General features: G+C 37.0%; 1 protein-coding gene across 6 annotated transcripts in view; it reads left to right on the top strand.

The window, feature by feature from the left end:
- The first annotated feature begins 309 nt into the window (after positions 1-309).
- The window catches only part of LOC127424883 (TBC1 domain family member 5-like), a 40,202-nt gene continuing 28,578 nt past the window's right edge, over positions 310-11,933 (top strand). For 2 of the 6 annotated variants that reach the window (XM_051670405.1, XM_051670400.1), the window contains exon 1: positions 310-400. The gene's annotated coding sequence lies outside the window, so the exon portion shown is untranslated. Of the gene's footprint in view, positions 401-524; positions 543-1,419; positions 1,553-9,865; positions 9,982-11,933 lie in introns of those variants that run through there. The other 4 variants (XM_051670401.1, XM_051670403.1, XM_051670404.1 and 1 more) reach the window with 4 other exon arrangements.

Raw genomic sequence — 11,933 nt, 5'->3', positions numbered from 1 at the left:
ATCAGGTAATTACATAGACAGGTATATCAATATGGTAATTATTCACTATCAAATAAGGCCATAACTGTACATTACCATGTACCGCCTCAGTATTTTTTTGTGGGGGAAAACTAAATATTATCCGCAAAAGTGTGGGTTTGTCGTTGTTTTTTACCTCTCCATAATCTACCTCACCGCTACACTTCTTATTAGAAGAGTTATTTATAACTTTCTACATAACGATAAAATATCGCCCACATCAGCTGCAACTGTCCCGGGCCTGTAATCTTTGAATGCCCGCGCTGGATTCCCTTCCGGCGTCACGTGCTTGATCAGCTGTTCTGCGGTACATCCGCCTGACTCGCGCGAGTGTGTTTATATGCAGACAGCAGAATGGGTAGACCCGCGTGAAGCTTTGCAGGTAAAATATGCACCGAATTCCCTATACTGTAAATAAACTACTGTTTACTACTGCCGGCGTGCTCTTCAAATCTGAATACAGCGATGTCAAGTCTAAAATGTTATGCATGGATTCATATCGGATGTGTGGAGCTGCCAGCCCCGTAAGGCCTTTACTCTTAAGATCTCCATCAATAAGTCATATAATTTAATTAAATGTAGTGTATTTTCCTCATGTAAAACCCAAACGCTAAGCGTTGTGGACATAGATACACAGTGATTATAAGCACTTGAATTTGGCTTTGAAATTAGGCTTGTAGGCGTTTCGTTAAAGCTTGGGGTGCCTAAGTCTTAAACTATTTTTGATTATGAAATAGATGGCTGTCTACATAAATATGAGTTTAATGTCACCATTCGTTTGGAATGACGTTAGGGAAGATGCTGTGTTGCATTTAGTGACTGATTATGTGGTTGAAGAAAGCTTGTGCCCTTCCCATTTCTCTCTACTTTGAGTCCTTATTAGGGATAAAATGGAAATTTTGGCTGGTAATTATTTTATGCTATGGTCGATAAGTAAACAGTTGATGATGGCTAAGATTTTTTTTTTTTGTTTGTTTGTTTTACATGCATATATAAATGAAATTAGGCATTAAAGCATAATGTATACTGGAAAAGATGGAGAACTGATAAGAACACTAAGATTGGCCAGTACTGAAATGTCATGCATCCCTAATTCTCATTATGTAACTTTCACATTAGAAATAAAGGTGTTTTGGTTCCTCTTAGTAGCTCTGTATCCTGTAATGTATTTGGTGAGATTTTGTCACATTATGGTCTACTTTTGAAGTAGGAAAGCATGATCTTAGAGAGGACGCAGAATTTGAACAACAGAAAAAAAACTTGTGCTGCCATCACAAGACCAGCTTCCAGCACACATTCACATATACTTGTGTCCAATGTATACAAACTAGTGGTCGACCAGTATATCGGCCAGGACGATAAATCGGCCGATATTCTGTATTTTTACATTTTCCCATTTAGACGAATAATTTCTCAAACCGCGAAGGAGCCGAAAATCGCCTACTTGCACGTGAAGGAGCCGTCTGAGACATGTAAATGATCTCTTACAGCTTTTGTTGTCAACAATTCCTGAAACGACTGTAAAAATGATGAGGTAAACAACTTTACAGCTCAAATAATACACAAGTTTTAACAGAAGAATTAATGTAAGTGCTTTTATAAAATTGTAAGCTTCACATTTTTGCCTTTAAACCATCCAAAAATTGGCCCCATTCACTTCCATTGTAAGTTCCGCACTGTAACCTTGATTTATGATTTTTTTAAGAAAAGGGACAATTCATAATTATTTTTGTGGTAATCAATTTTATGCCACAAATGCTGTCAATTGAGCTTAACATTGAACCTGGAATATTCTAGTGGTGCACCGATCAGGAAATTTGAGGCCGATACGACCTCCATTTTTTTTTTTTTTACAGTAAGATCGGCCGATACCGATTTTTAAAAAAAAAAGTACCCTTTGCCACACTTTTGCTAGTTATATTGTGCAGTTATGTTTATGCCCCACACAGTAAAACTTTTGCAACTACTTTTGTGAAAAACCTGTAGCAAAACTCACTTGTGCACTTATAAAATCCTGATGCGAGAGCATGACCAGTGTTCTGTGGGGGAGGGGAAAGGTTCAATTAAGTAGTTTTATTGGTTGATGCCTAGCCAATGAATGCCACTGGTGTTGGTCATGTAAACTGGGGATGTGAATAATTTCACTTGCCTTTTCAGCAGATTCGTTCAATGTGAATTGCCAAGGAGCAAAGAAAAGACGTTTAAAACATTTTGGTATCATTATTAAACTGCTTTGTTTAATTGATGTCTGTTCTAAAGAATGTGATGGTTTATGAGTGATTTTAACGGCTTCACAGGGTAACATCTGGTTACTATGTTAACGTGGGACATTGGTTTGAATGGGAACTGGTAATTACACTTGTCAGAGCAGTAAATCGCAAGTGGAATTATTTTATTTGCAAAATTAAAGCATCATAGGCTGAAATGTCTCAATAATTAGCCTATACACTTAAATTTTATTTATGTATTTATGAAAAAGAATTTCTTGATAAAATGATTAATCTCTTTTCATTAGTTCCCTTGGTCTATTGGAAGCGTGTCTGCTAACCATGCATATCGACCTGGGTTCAAATTCCCTGTGAACATTTGTATTTTAATTTACATTGTTATAACAGCATCCTTTACTTTTCAAAGGTTATGTGCATGACAGTGTTGTATGTTTATAACTACCCATGTCTGCCAAAAGATGATCTTTAAGAACAGCACTTTTTTGCCAAATTGACCAATGGTTGAGAATAAATTAGAATAATCTCTGAGAAAAAGATGAGAAATTTCTTCAGAAACTTAATTCTGTTTGTTTGGCAAAGTCTTAAGATTTTCAATCTTATATTGGTTTGACAATTTTAAAAAGCCTCTTAACTATGTATGGAAAACGTAGTTAATATTTTTTTTTCTCAGTATTTCAGGTATTCTCAGAAAATTAAATAGATTATACTGTAATCGCTGACTACCACCCCTGGAGTCGTGAGTATGAATCCAGGGCATGCTGAGTGACTCCAGCAGGGTCTCCTAAGCAACCAAATTGGCCCGGTTGCTAGGGAGGGTAGAGTCACATGGGGTAACCTCCTCGTGGTCGCAGTTAGTGGTTCTCGCTCTCATTGGGGCACGTGGTAAGTTGTGTGTTGATCGCGGTGAGTAGCGTGAGCCTCCACATGTGGAGTCTTCGCGGTGTCATGCACAGCGAGCCACGTGATAAGATGCATGGATTGACTGTCTCAGAAGCGGAGGCAACTGAGACTTGTCCTCCGCCACCCAGATTGAGGTGAGTAAAAGTGCCACCACGAGGACCTACTAGGTAGTGGGAATCGGGCATTCCAAATTGGGAGAAAAAGGGGATAAAAAAAATAAATAAAAAATGATACCCAGGTCGCTGAATGTACTGCCAGTAAGCCTAACCACTGGACCAGGTCGTCAAACAGACAAACACCGCTGGTTGGACGCTAGGTGGTACTATGGGGTAATTTTCATTAAGCAGGGTTAGGGTTAAGCCTACACAATAAAGCAAGGCACCTTGATTTCAAACTTTGAACTTTAGTTTTTATTTATTTTAACAAAAAATTCAAATGAGACTGGAAAAAAATTAAGTGCAATTAAAATGTGTGGTGTTCAACTTTTTGAAAGATGGCTTTACAACAGTTGGAAAGGGCAACATCTTTTTGGCAAAGAACCTACTTCATCTGTGCATTCTCTACTGGTCGGGTATTTCGTTGTCTGGTAAAATACACCATGTGTGTGAATAAATTTGTTTTGCTCCCTCCTTTACGATATATATATATATATATATATATATATATATATAGCAATATCCAATTACATCGGCAGCGCCCGGTCTGAGGGATCGGTGAATGTTCTTGCTTTAAATTCATTTATTTAAAAAAAGAAAAACTTAAATCAAATACATTTCTAAATTCAAATTGCACTCCAAACGTAACAAAAAAGCAACGAATTGATCAAAATAATAATATATATATATATATATAGTAACCACCTTTCCATTTACCGTCAGGCAAGTATCCATCTAAACATGCAGATGGAAAATTACTTACACAAATAAAGACATAAAAACAATTATAAATGTAAAAATAATAATTTTAATGATGATAATCACTGAAATATAAATCAGGGTTCGAGGTGAACGTGTTTTTGTATTATTTTATGTTTTAATCACAGATGTATAAGAGTTGTGGTCACAATGAACTGCTCTGTGGAAATAAAGTGAACTGAACTCAAAGCACCTCCTAAGCTGAGATGTCTGAAGTCATTTGCAGCACTCATAGATGAAACTGTTCTTGTAAAAAAAATTCAGAAGACAAACAAAGAAAGAGTGAGAACCTTTTACATGCGCGTTCCAGGAGACTGCACGCCTCCGTACAAACACCGTGTCACACATGCGCATAGACAGCTTTTTTGTCATCTGTTCTTAATAATATAATAAAGTGTGTTTCTTCAAGTGCGTGTCTGTGTGCCACGGGGCAAATTATTTGTAATATTAATTTGTTAATAATAATAGCCTAATAATAATAATTTAATACATTCATGGGAAAACAAGCCAAATATCATCTTGACATCGTCAAAGCCATCAGCTGTTGGCGATCACTCTGACCATCGTCGATCACCGAGATCGTGGTCTTTTCTTTGCTCCTTGGCAATTCACATTGAACGAATCTGCTGAAAAGGCAAGTGAAATTATTCACATCCCCAGTTAACATGATCCACACCTGTGGTATTTATTGGCTAGGCATCAACCAATAAAACAACTTCATTGACCCCTCCTCTGCCGAACACTGGTCTTGCTCTCTCGCATCAGTATTTTACAAGTGCACAAGTGAGTTTTGCCACAGGATTGTTGCAAAAGTCAAGGTGTGAAGATTTAAAGTTGCAGTGCCAGATTTGAGAGGTTGTAAGTGCTGATTTGTGGTTGTACTGCGAAAAGTAATTAATCAGGGGTGTAAAAAGTACTCAGAAATTATACTTAAAGGAGACCTATTATTGCCCTTTTTACAAGATGTAATATAAGTCTCAGGTGTCCCCAGAATGTGTTTGTGAAATTTCAGCTCAAAATACCCCACGGATCATTTATTATACCATGTTGTAAATGCCTCTTTTTGGGTGGAATCAAAAACACGCTGTTTTCGTGTGTCTCTTTAAATGCAAATGAGCTGCTGCTCCCCGCCCCCTTTCCGGAAGAGGGCTGTGCCTTTACAGCTCGTGCTTCGGATACTACAGCAACAACAAATCAGAACCACTTTTAGTACAACTCTCTTATGTTCACAGAAAACGTACATAGTTTTCAAAAAGACAGTCACCTTACTGTATTGTGCATAATAAAGGTGCGGTTATGAATTATTATTGTAATACAGCACTTTTCATGCCACTGTCTCCTTAAGATGATTCGCTTATGTTTTCCTCTTTTGTAAGTCGCTTTGGATAAAAGCGTCTGCCAAATGAATAAATGTAAAATGTAAACGAATTATACAGACAGTAAGCGTAAAAATAACGACATAGCTCTGGTCTCCGTGAATACAATCAGTCAGAGACAATGGTAACTGACAGTAAGTGTTTTCGGTTAAAAATTAAAAATAAAGACATAGCTCTGTTCTCCGTGAATACATGCATGAGAATCAAATTTTTGGAAAGTCCTGCTTTATATTGAACCTCATTCACAAAGCAGTCCGGTGTAAAATACAAAAATTTTGGTATGTTTTGGGACACAATTGCTTCAAATACAAAACTTGTTCACTGCGTCTTCAGTGGCTCTGATGCCGGGAGTACATGAAGACTCTTATGTTCACTTTTACAGCCAACAACAGAACACTTATGACGCTTACGAAGCTGAGACATTATTCTTCTCACCGTACCTGCTCCAGCGCAGAAAAAAATGGCGGACTGTGTGTAGATCGCTTAGGGGAGGAACTACGATAATAGGGTGGAGTCCGTCACCAGTCGTGGGCGAGGCCTGCTCTAACGTGAAATGAAAACCAATCACTTTGAGACACTGTTTTAGATTAATAGAAATATAAGAAAGAGGAGTGGGTGGACTTTTAACATTGTAGGGTGGTTGTGTACACACACTGCCGACTCACATTTATGTTCAAACACCATATAAAAGTGAATTTTGCATAATAGGTCCCCTTTAAGTAAAAGTATGGATACTGAGTAAATATTTTACTCAATTAAAAGTCCAAGTATCTAGCCAAAAACATACTTGAAAGTAAAAAAGTCTTCACATTAAATTGTACTGTAGTATTAAAAAAGTAAAAAGTAACTTTTTTTCCTAGCTGGAATGAAATCAAGAGAGGAGATTGTGTGAGAGAGGTTGTTGTTAAATAATGTATTGGTTTAAGTTGCATTTTTACTGTCTCAGACGACTGTTATATTTCTCCCCCAGTAGCATTCGCAACCTGGTAAAAGAATCATTACAATAACTACATTTTTGAAAAATTATTTTTATGTGGCCTGTTGTACATAACACAGACATTTCCTGGTGGAATGAACACTAGACGCTAGAACAATGACTTTTACATAAACACTTTTCACCCTGTTCCTCACACAATGCTATTTTATGACATCTAAACACCTTTACTATAGTGCATGACTCATTTTAACGTATGTATTATATAATCAACAAGCTTGTTCGAGTGTGATCAAATTGCACGTTACCTCAACTGATAGACCGTTACACTTGTAAAAGACAAGTAGATGTGTACGAGTCCAGAAGAGCATGCGAGTCGACACATGAGCCCAGAGTGTCATAGAAGCACCACAAAATTACTTTTTTCTGACTGGTTAGGTTTAGGATTGAATGAAAAATTAATATTTGCTCAGATTCCTTTATTTTTATTGCCATTATTATTATCATCATTATCATTGCTGGTTTTATTGTTATTATTATAATTAATAGTTGTCTAACAACAACAATAATAATAATTCAGCAAATAGAAAATAGAAATTCATAGATATTATTTAAATATGAAGTCAAATGTAGAAATAAATTGCATGTACATGCACATTTAATTAGAAAAGCCTTTTGTAAGGAGGATGATTTTCCAGGGGTGATGGCGTGAGGTGTTGCGCATAAGCTTTAAGCAGATGATATTTTATTATTTGTCTCCGACCCTACTATATATATGCCTTGTCTCCACAGAATTATGAATTCCTTTTCTAAGTTCTCAGGATACAGAGTCAGTTGGTCTAAATCCGAAGCTTTGGCTCTGACAGCGTACTGCCCAGTAACGAAAAGCCGGGCGCCTTCCAGTGGCCCAAACAGGGCATTAAGTATTTGAGTATTTTATTCCCAGCAAATTTTTGTGATTTAGTTAGTTAATTTTTGACCCTTTAATAAAAAGGTTTTCTAGCGATGTGGGCTTCATTACATTTATCCATGACTGAGAACGTTAATGTTATTCAAATTAATTGTATTCCAAAATTCAACTACCTTCTACAATCTCTCCCTATAGATGTCCCCCTCTCTTATTTCAAGCAATTTGATAGCATAGCGAAGTCCTTCATTTGGAATGGTAAACGTCCCAGATTACACTTCAGTAAGTTACATAGGCCGATTGACAATGGTGGGCTAGGCCTACCCAAGTTTTTTTATTATTATAATTATTATGCGTTCAGTCTCAGACATTTGGCTCATTGGTCACTTCCACCTGAGAGAGCCCCTCCATGGTTTTGTATTGAACAGAAAGTTCTTGCCCCTATTTTGCCATTGCAAAGCCTTTCTATCAAACTAACCGGAGAAGTTAAGTTACACCCCATTATCTCGCATTTGCATGCGGTATGGACAGAAGTGTCCAGAATGTTTAATTCAGACATTTATTTAAATGCTGCTTCGAGCATATGGCTGAACCCAAAATTATGTATTGATAAGTCCCCTTTCTGCTGGACAGTGTGGATTGTGAGGGAGATTAAAGCGCTTGGTGATCTATATGAGAGTGGAGTGTTGAGATCATTTGAAAATATGGTTCAACATTTTGGGATTCCCAGGTCTCAATTCTTAAGGTATTTACAACTGCGCCACCTGCTCTGTACTATTTTTGGGAGTAGCATACTCCCCCCTAAAGCAGCAGATACTCTGGGAGTGGTGATTACTGCTTTTGGAAAAGGTCATGAGGCATCAGTGTATTACTCCCTGCTAATTCAGTGTGGGGGATGGAGCTTCAACTTCTCTTAAGAGATTATGGGAGAAAGATTTAAACTTGGTATTGGAGGAGGGAGTATGGGCTAGGATTCTAAAAAAAACATCAAGTCTGCATTTAGAGATGCAAGGGTGTGCCATATGCAATTTAAGATTTTACATCAATTCTATTGGAGCCCCTCTAGATTGGTCTTAAAGACACATACACCTGCTGGTGATGCCAATCAGAAGATGGGGACACAACCCATATTTTTTGGTGGTGTGTTAATATCCAAAAATTTTGGTTGAGGCTGGGGATTTCATTTTGCCCCAGACTGTGTATTTTAGGCGATGGGGCGGTCATTAATATAGGGGATAAATTCATAAGAAATTGGGTTCTAGCCAGTGTTATGATCGGCAGACAGATTATTCTTAGGGGATGGAGGTCAGCTGGAGCTATTATATAATATAATATATATATATATATATATATATATATATATATATATATATATATATATAATATTATTTTTTATTTGTTTTTATTGTTTTTTGTTTTTGTTTATATGTGTGTGTACTTTAGTTTTGACCACAGGGATGTTTGTTGGGGGTCAGGGTGGGTTTGGAGATTGGGAAGGGGAAATGGAATAATGGGGGTTAAAAGTTGATTCTGTACATATGTTTTGTTTTTCTGTTTCATTTGTTGGAATCAATAAAATGTGTTAATCGAAAAAATGAAAAGAAAAGCCTTTTGTTCTTATATTTATATTTGCAATTTGAATGATCATTTTTGACTTAATAACAGTCCAATCTGTAGAAGTAGCAGGCATTTAGAATAAAGTTTAGGACAAAAACCATCAGTGTTTCTCACTTTGTGCTCATAGTTTTGAATGAATACATCACATACAGTTGGGCGGTCACATACGGTATAGTCACAAGTATTTCAGCGTATCTGAATCTCAAAACGTGAATTCAAAACACAAGCTTTGAATTATTGTGTGTGAGTGCAGATTGCATCATTCAACTTTTAAAAATTTTTATTTTACAAGTTTTCACATCTGTGCTGTGAGTGTAAATTTCAACTTATGAGTACACATATTTATTGTACAAGTTCTCAAATCCAAATATGCAAGCTCTTGAGTTTTGCTACTGATTTACCTTCATGCAGTGCAGCGAGTCAGAATTACTACTGTAATGACTCATAAATGGGCAACTTAATATTCATACACGTGTAATTTTTACACATTTGTAAAAACAAACCTGCATATTCATCTGAATAACAGCATGTTTGAAAGTTTAAATTCGTGAATACTTAGAATTGCCAATAATTTACCGTCCAGAGGCCACACTGTCATGCATCATGGGCTGAGAAAGCACTCATTCTTTAGAGTAGCAGCGTATGTGTGATTCCCTGCATGCTACAAAAAAGATTGGCCCTGATTCTAGGCACAATCACCGATCACAGACTAAAGACGAAGACTGGCCGATTTAGATCGGTGGCCAATCGATCTGTGCACCCCTAGAATATTCCTTTATTTGTCTTGTCTAATGATATTAAAGCAAATACCAATAAATCTTCTATCATATACCATATGCAAATATTTCCTTTAAACAGATTTAATTTACAAACCTCACAAAACTTGCACAAAATCGCATATATACTGTATTCCTCTTAAGCACGCTTTAATAAAGCGTGGATCAAAATTGTGCCCCTCTGATTCATGAAAGTTGAGCGATGGTCAGTCCATGACACTGCAAGCAAGCGATCTGGGCCAAGTAAACTGGAAGCGGTCAGTAGATTGCTGCTCGCTGGATCTGCACGAGAGCGATAGAGCAACTTAAAGGTAAAAGCACTTCATATGCGTTATAAATAAACGTCATATTCAATGTGGACTGTATGTGCAATTAATATGGCTTTACAAAGTTTAAGTTTTGTGTGGAATTGAGTACATATATAATGCTAAATTAAAAAATATATATATTTTTAGCCTTTTTATGTAAGTCATTTATAGTTATATTAAAATGTGTGACATATCGACATTGTATAGGCCTATCGGCCACCCTGTTCTCTGGATTTCGCCCATTAAAAATGCCATATTTCTATTTAGAGAAAGCTTGCTAGATTAATCTCAACTTGTACAACACTGAACAGTAACTTTTTAAAGCTCTGTAATAATAGAAAACACTTCTAGCAACTGGAAGAACTCGGCTATACTGATGTGTTTTGCAAATTGTTTTAAAAGTTAAATGATAGTGAAAACTTGTTAGGCCAAAAGAATGGGTTTGTGTACGTGGTTGTCTTTGTGTGCAGTCGCATGTATATACCAGAACAGAAACGTAGTTGAGGTATAGTGATTTTGGGACGTGTGCGCACAACTGCACATGCTATTGTTCATTTAGTACTCCTGTAATATTGTGACTAAGCACTACAGTTAACTGCACTAATGTACACTGTTTTCGTAATGCTAGATTTTTGAGTTCACACAGTAGCTTTTAGAATTCCAGTGTGTCGTGATAGGTGCAGGAGTCCTGCTCTCTAACTGGCTAATGAAGTGAAGGGGTGTGTGTGTGTTTAACAGGTTTAAGCCTGGCCTGCTTCTGTAACATTCCTCATTGGGTTTCTTACTTCTCTGTGCTGCACCCACACGTTTCACTGTAACCGCTTTTCTGAGCTAGATTCTATCTGTTGAAACTCCTTAAATGTTTGGCAGATTATTTTGTGAATTTGAATAGTCTGAAATAGCTTCCTATTAGCATTTGTCTTTTTTTAAATGGCTTTTTCACCTTTTCGAAGTTGTGAGATTATTTTGGAAAGGCATGTTTGTTTCGTTTCCTCATTCTGGTTTTGCACAGGTTTCTGTTTCAGAATATTCTGTGCTGTAGTTTTTCAGTTCCTTATTTCATAATGTCAAATACACATGCACTCTCTGTTTGAATTAATAACATTGTTAGTAACATTGCTTATGTTAAATTTTCAACCCTATTGTATTAAAAGGAGTAAAGGGATATAGACTCACTGAGCACATTATTAGGAACATCTGTACATATTCATGCGATTATCTAATCAGCCAACCGTGTGGCTGCAGTGCATAAAATCATTCAGATACGGGTCAGGAGCTTCATTTAATGTTCACATCATCCAGCAGAATGGGGAATAAATGTGATCTCAGTGATTTCGACCGTGGCAAGATTGTTGGTGCCAGATGGGCTAGTTTGAATATTTCTGTAACTCTCCTGGGATTTTCACACACAACAGTCTCTAGAGTTTACTCAGAATGGTGCCAAAAACAAAAAAGATCCAGTGAGTAGCAGTTCTGCAGACAGAAGAGCCTTGTTGATGAGAAAGGTCAACGGAGAATGGCCAGACAGGTTCGAGTTGACAGAAAGGCTACGGTAACTCGGATAACCCCTCTGTACAATTGTAGTGAGCAGAATAGCATCTCAGAATGCACAGCACGTCGAACCTTGAGGCGGATGAGCTACAACAGCAGAAGACCACGTCTGGCACTTTATTAGGACCATAGTGTTCCTAATAAAGTGCTCAGTGAGTGTAGACTATGTTAATGTGTTTTAATACTGTGACCTAATTTTGTGTGACCCATGGTACCTTGTAATACAACTACTATTCAATCTGTAAACAAAAATGAGCACTATAAACATTGTGGATAACTCCCCTTAAACCAGGCTTTGACCTTAACTAGGCCAGTTAGTCACACACTCCTGTTGGAACCAGAGATTCATTTTTGATCTGTGAACACAGAACACAAATCACTTATGTATATCTACTAGAGTTTAG

This window comes from Myxocyprinus asiaticus, chromosome 34 (genome assembly GCF_019703515.2).
Source record: "Myxocyprinus asiaticus isolate MX2 ecotype Aquarium Trade chromosome 34, UBuf_Myxa_2, whole genome shotgun sequence".
Lineage (NCBI taxonomy): Eukaryota > Metazoa > Chordata > Actinopteri > Cypriniformes > Catostomidae > Myxocyprinus > Myxocyprinus asiaticus.
This window is presented reverse-complemented; position numbering and strand designations above follow the sequence as displayed.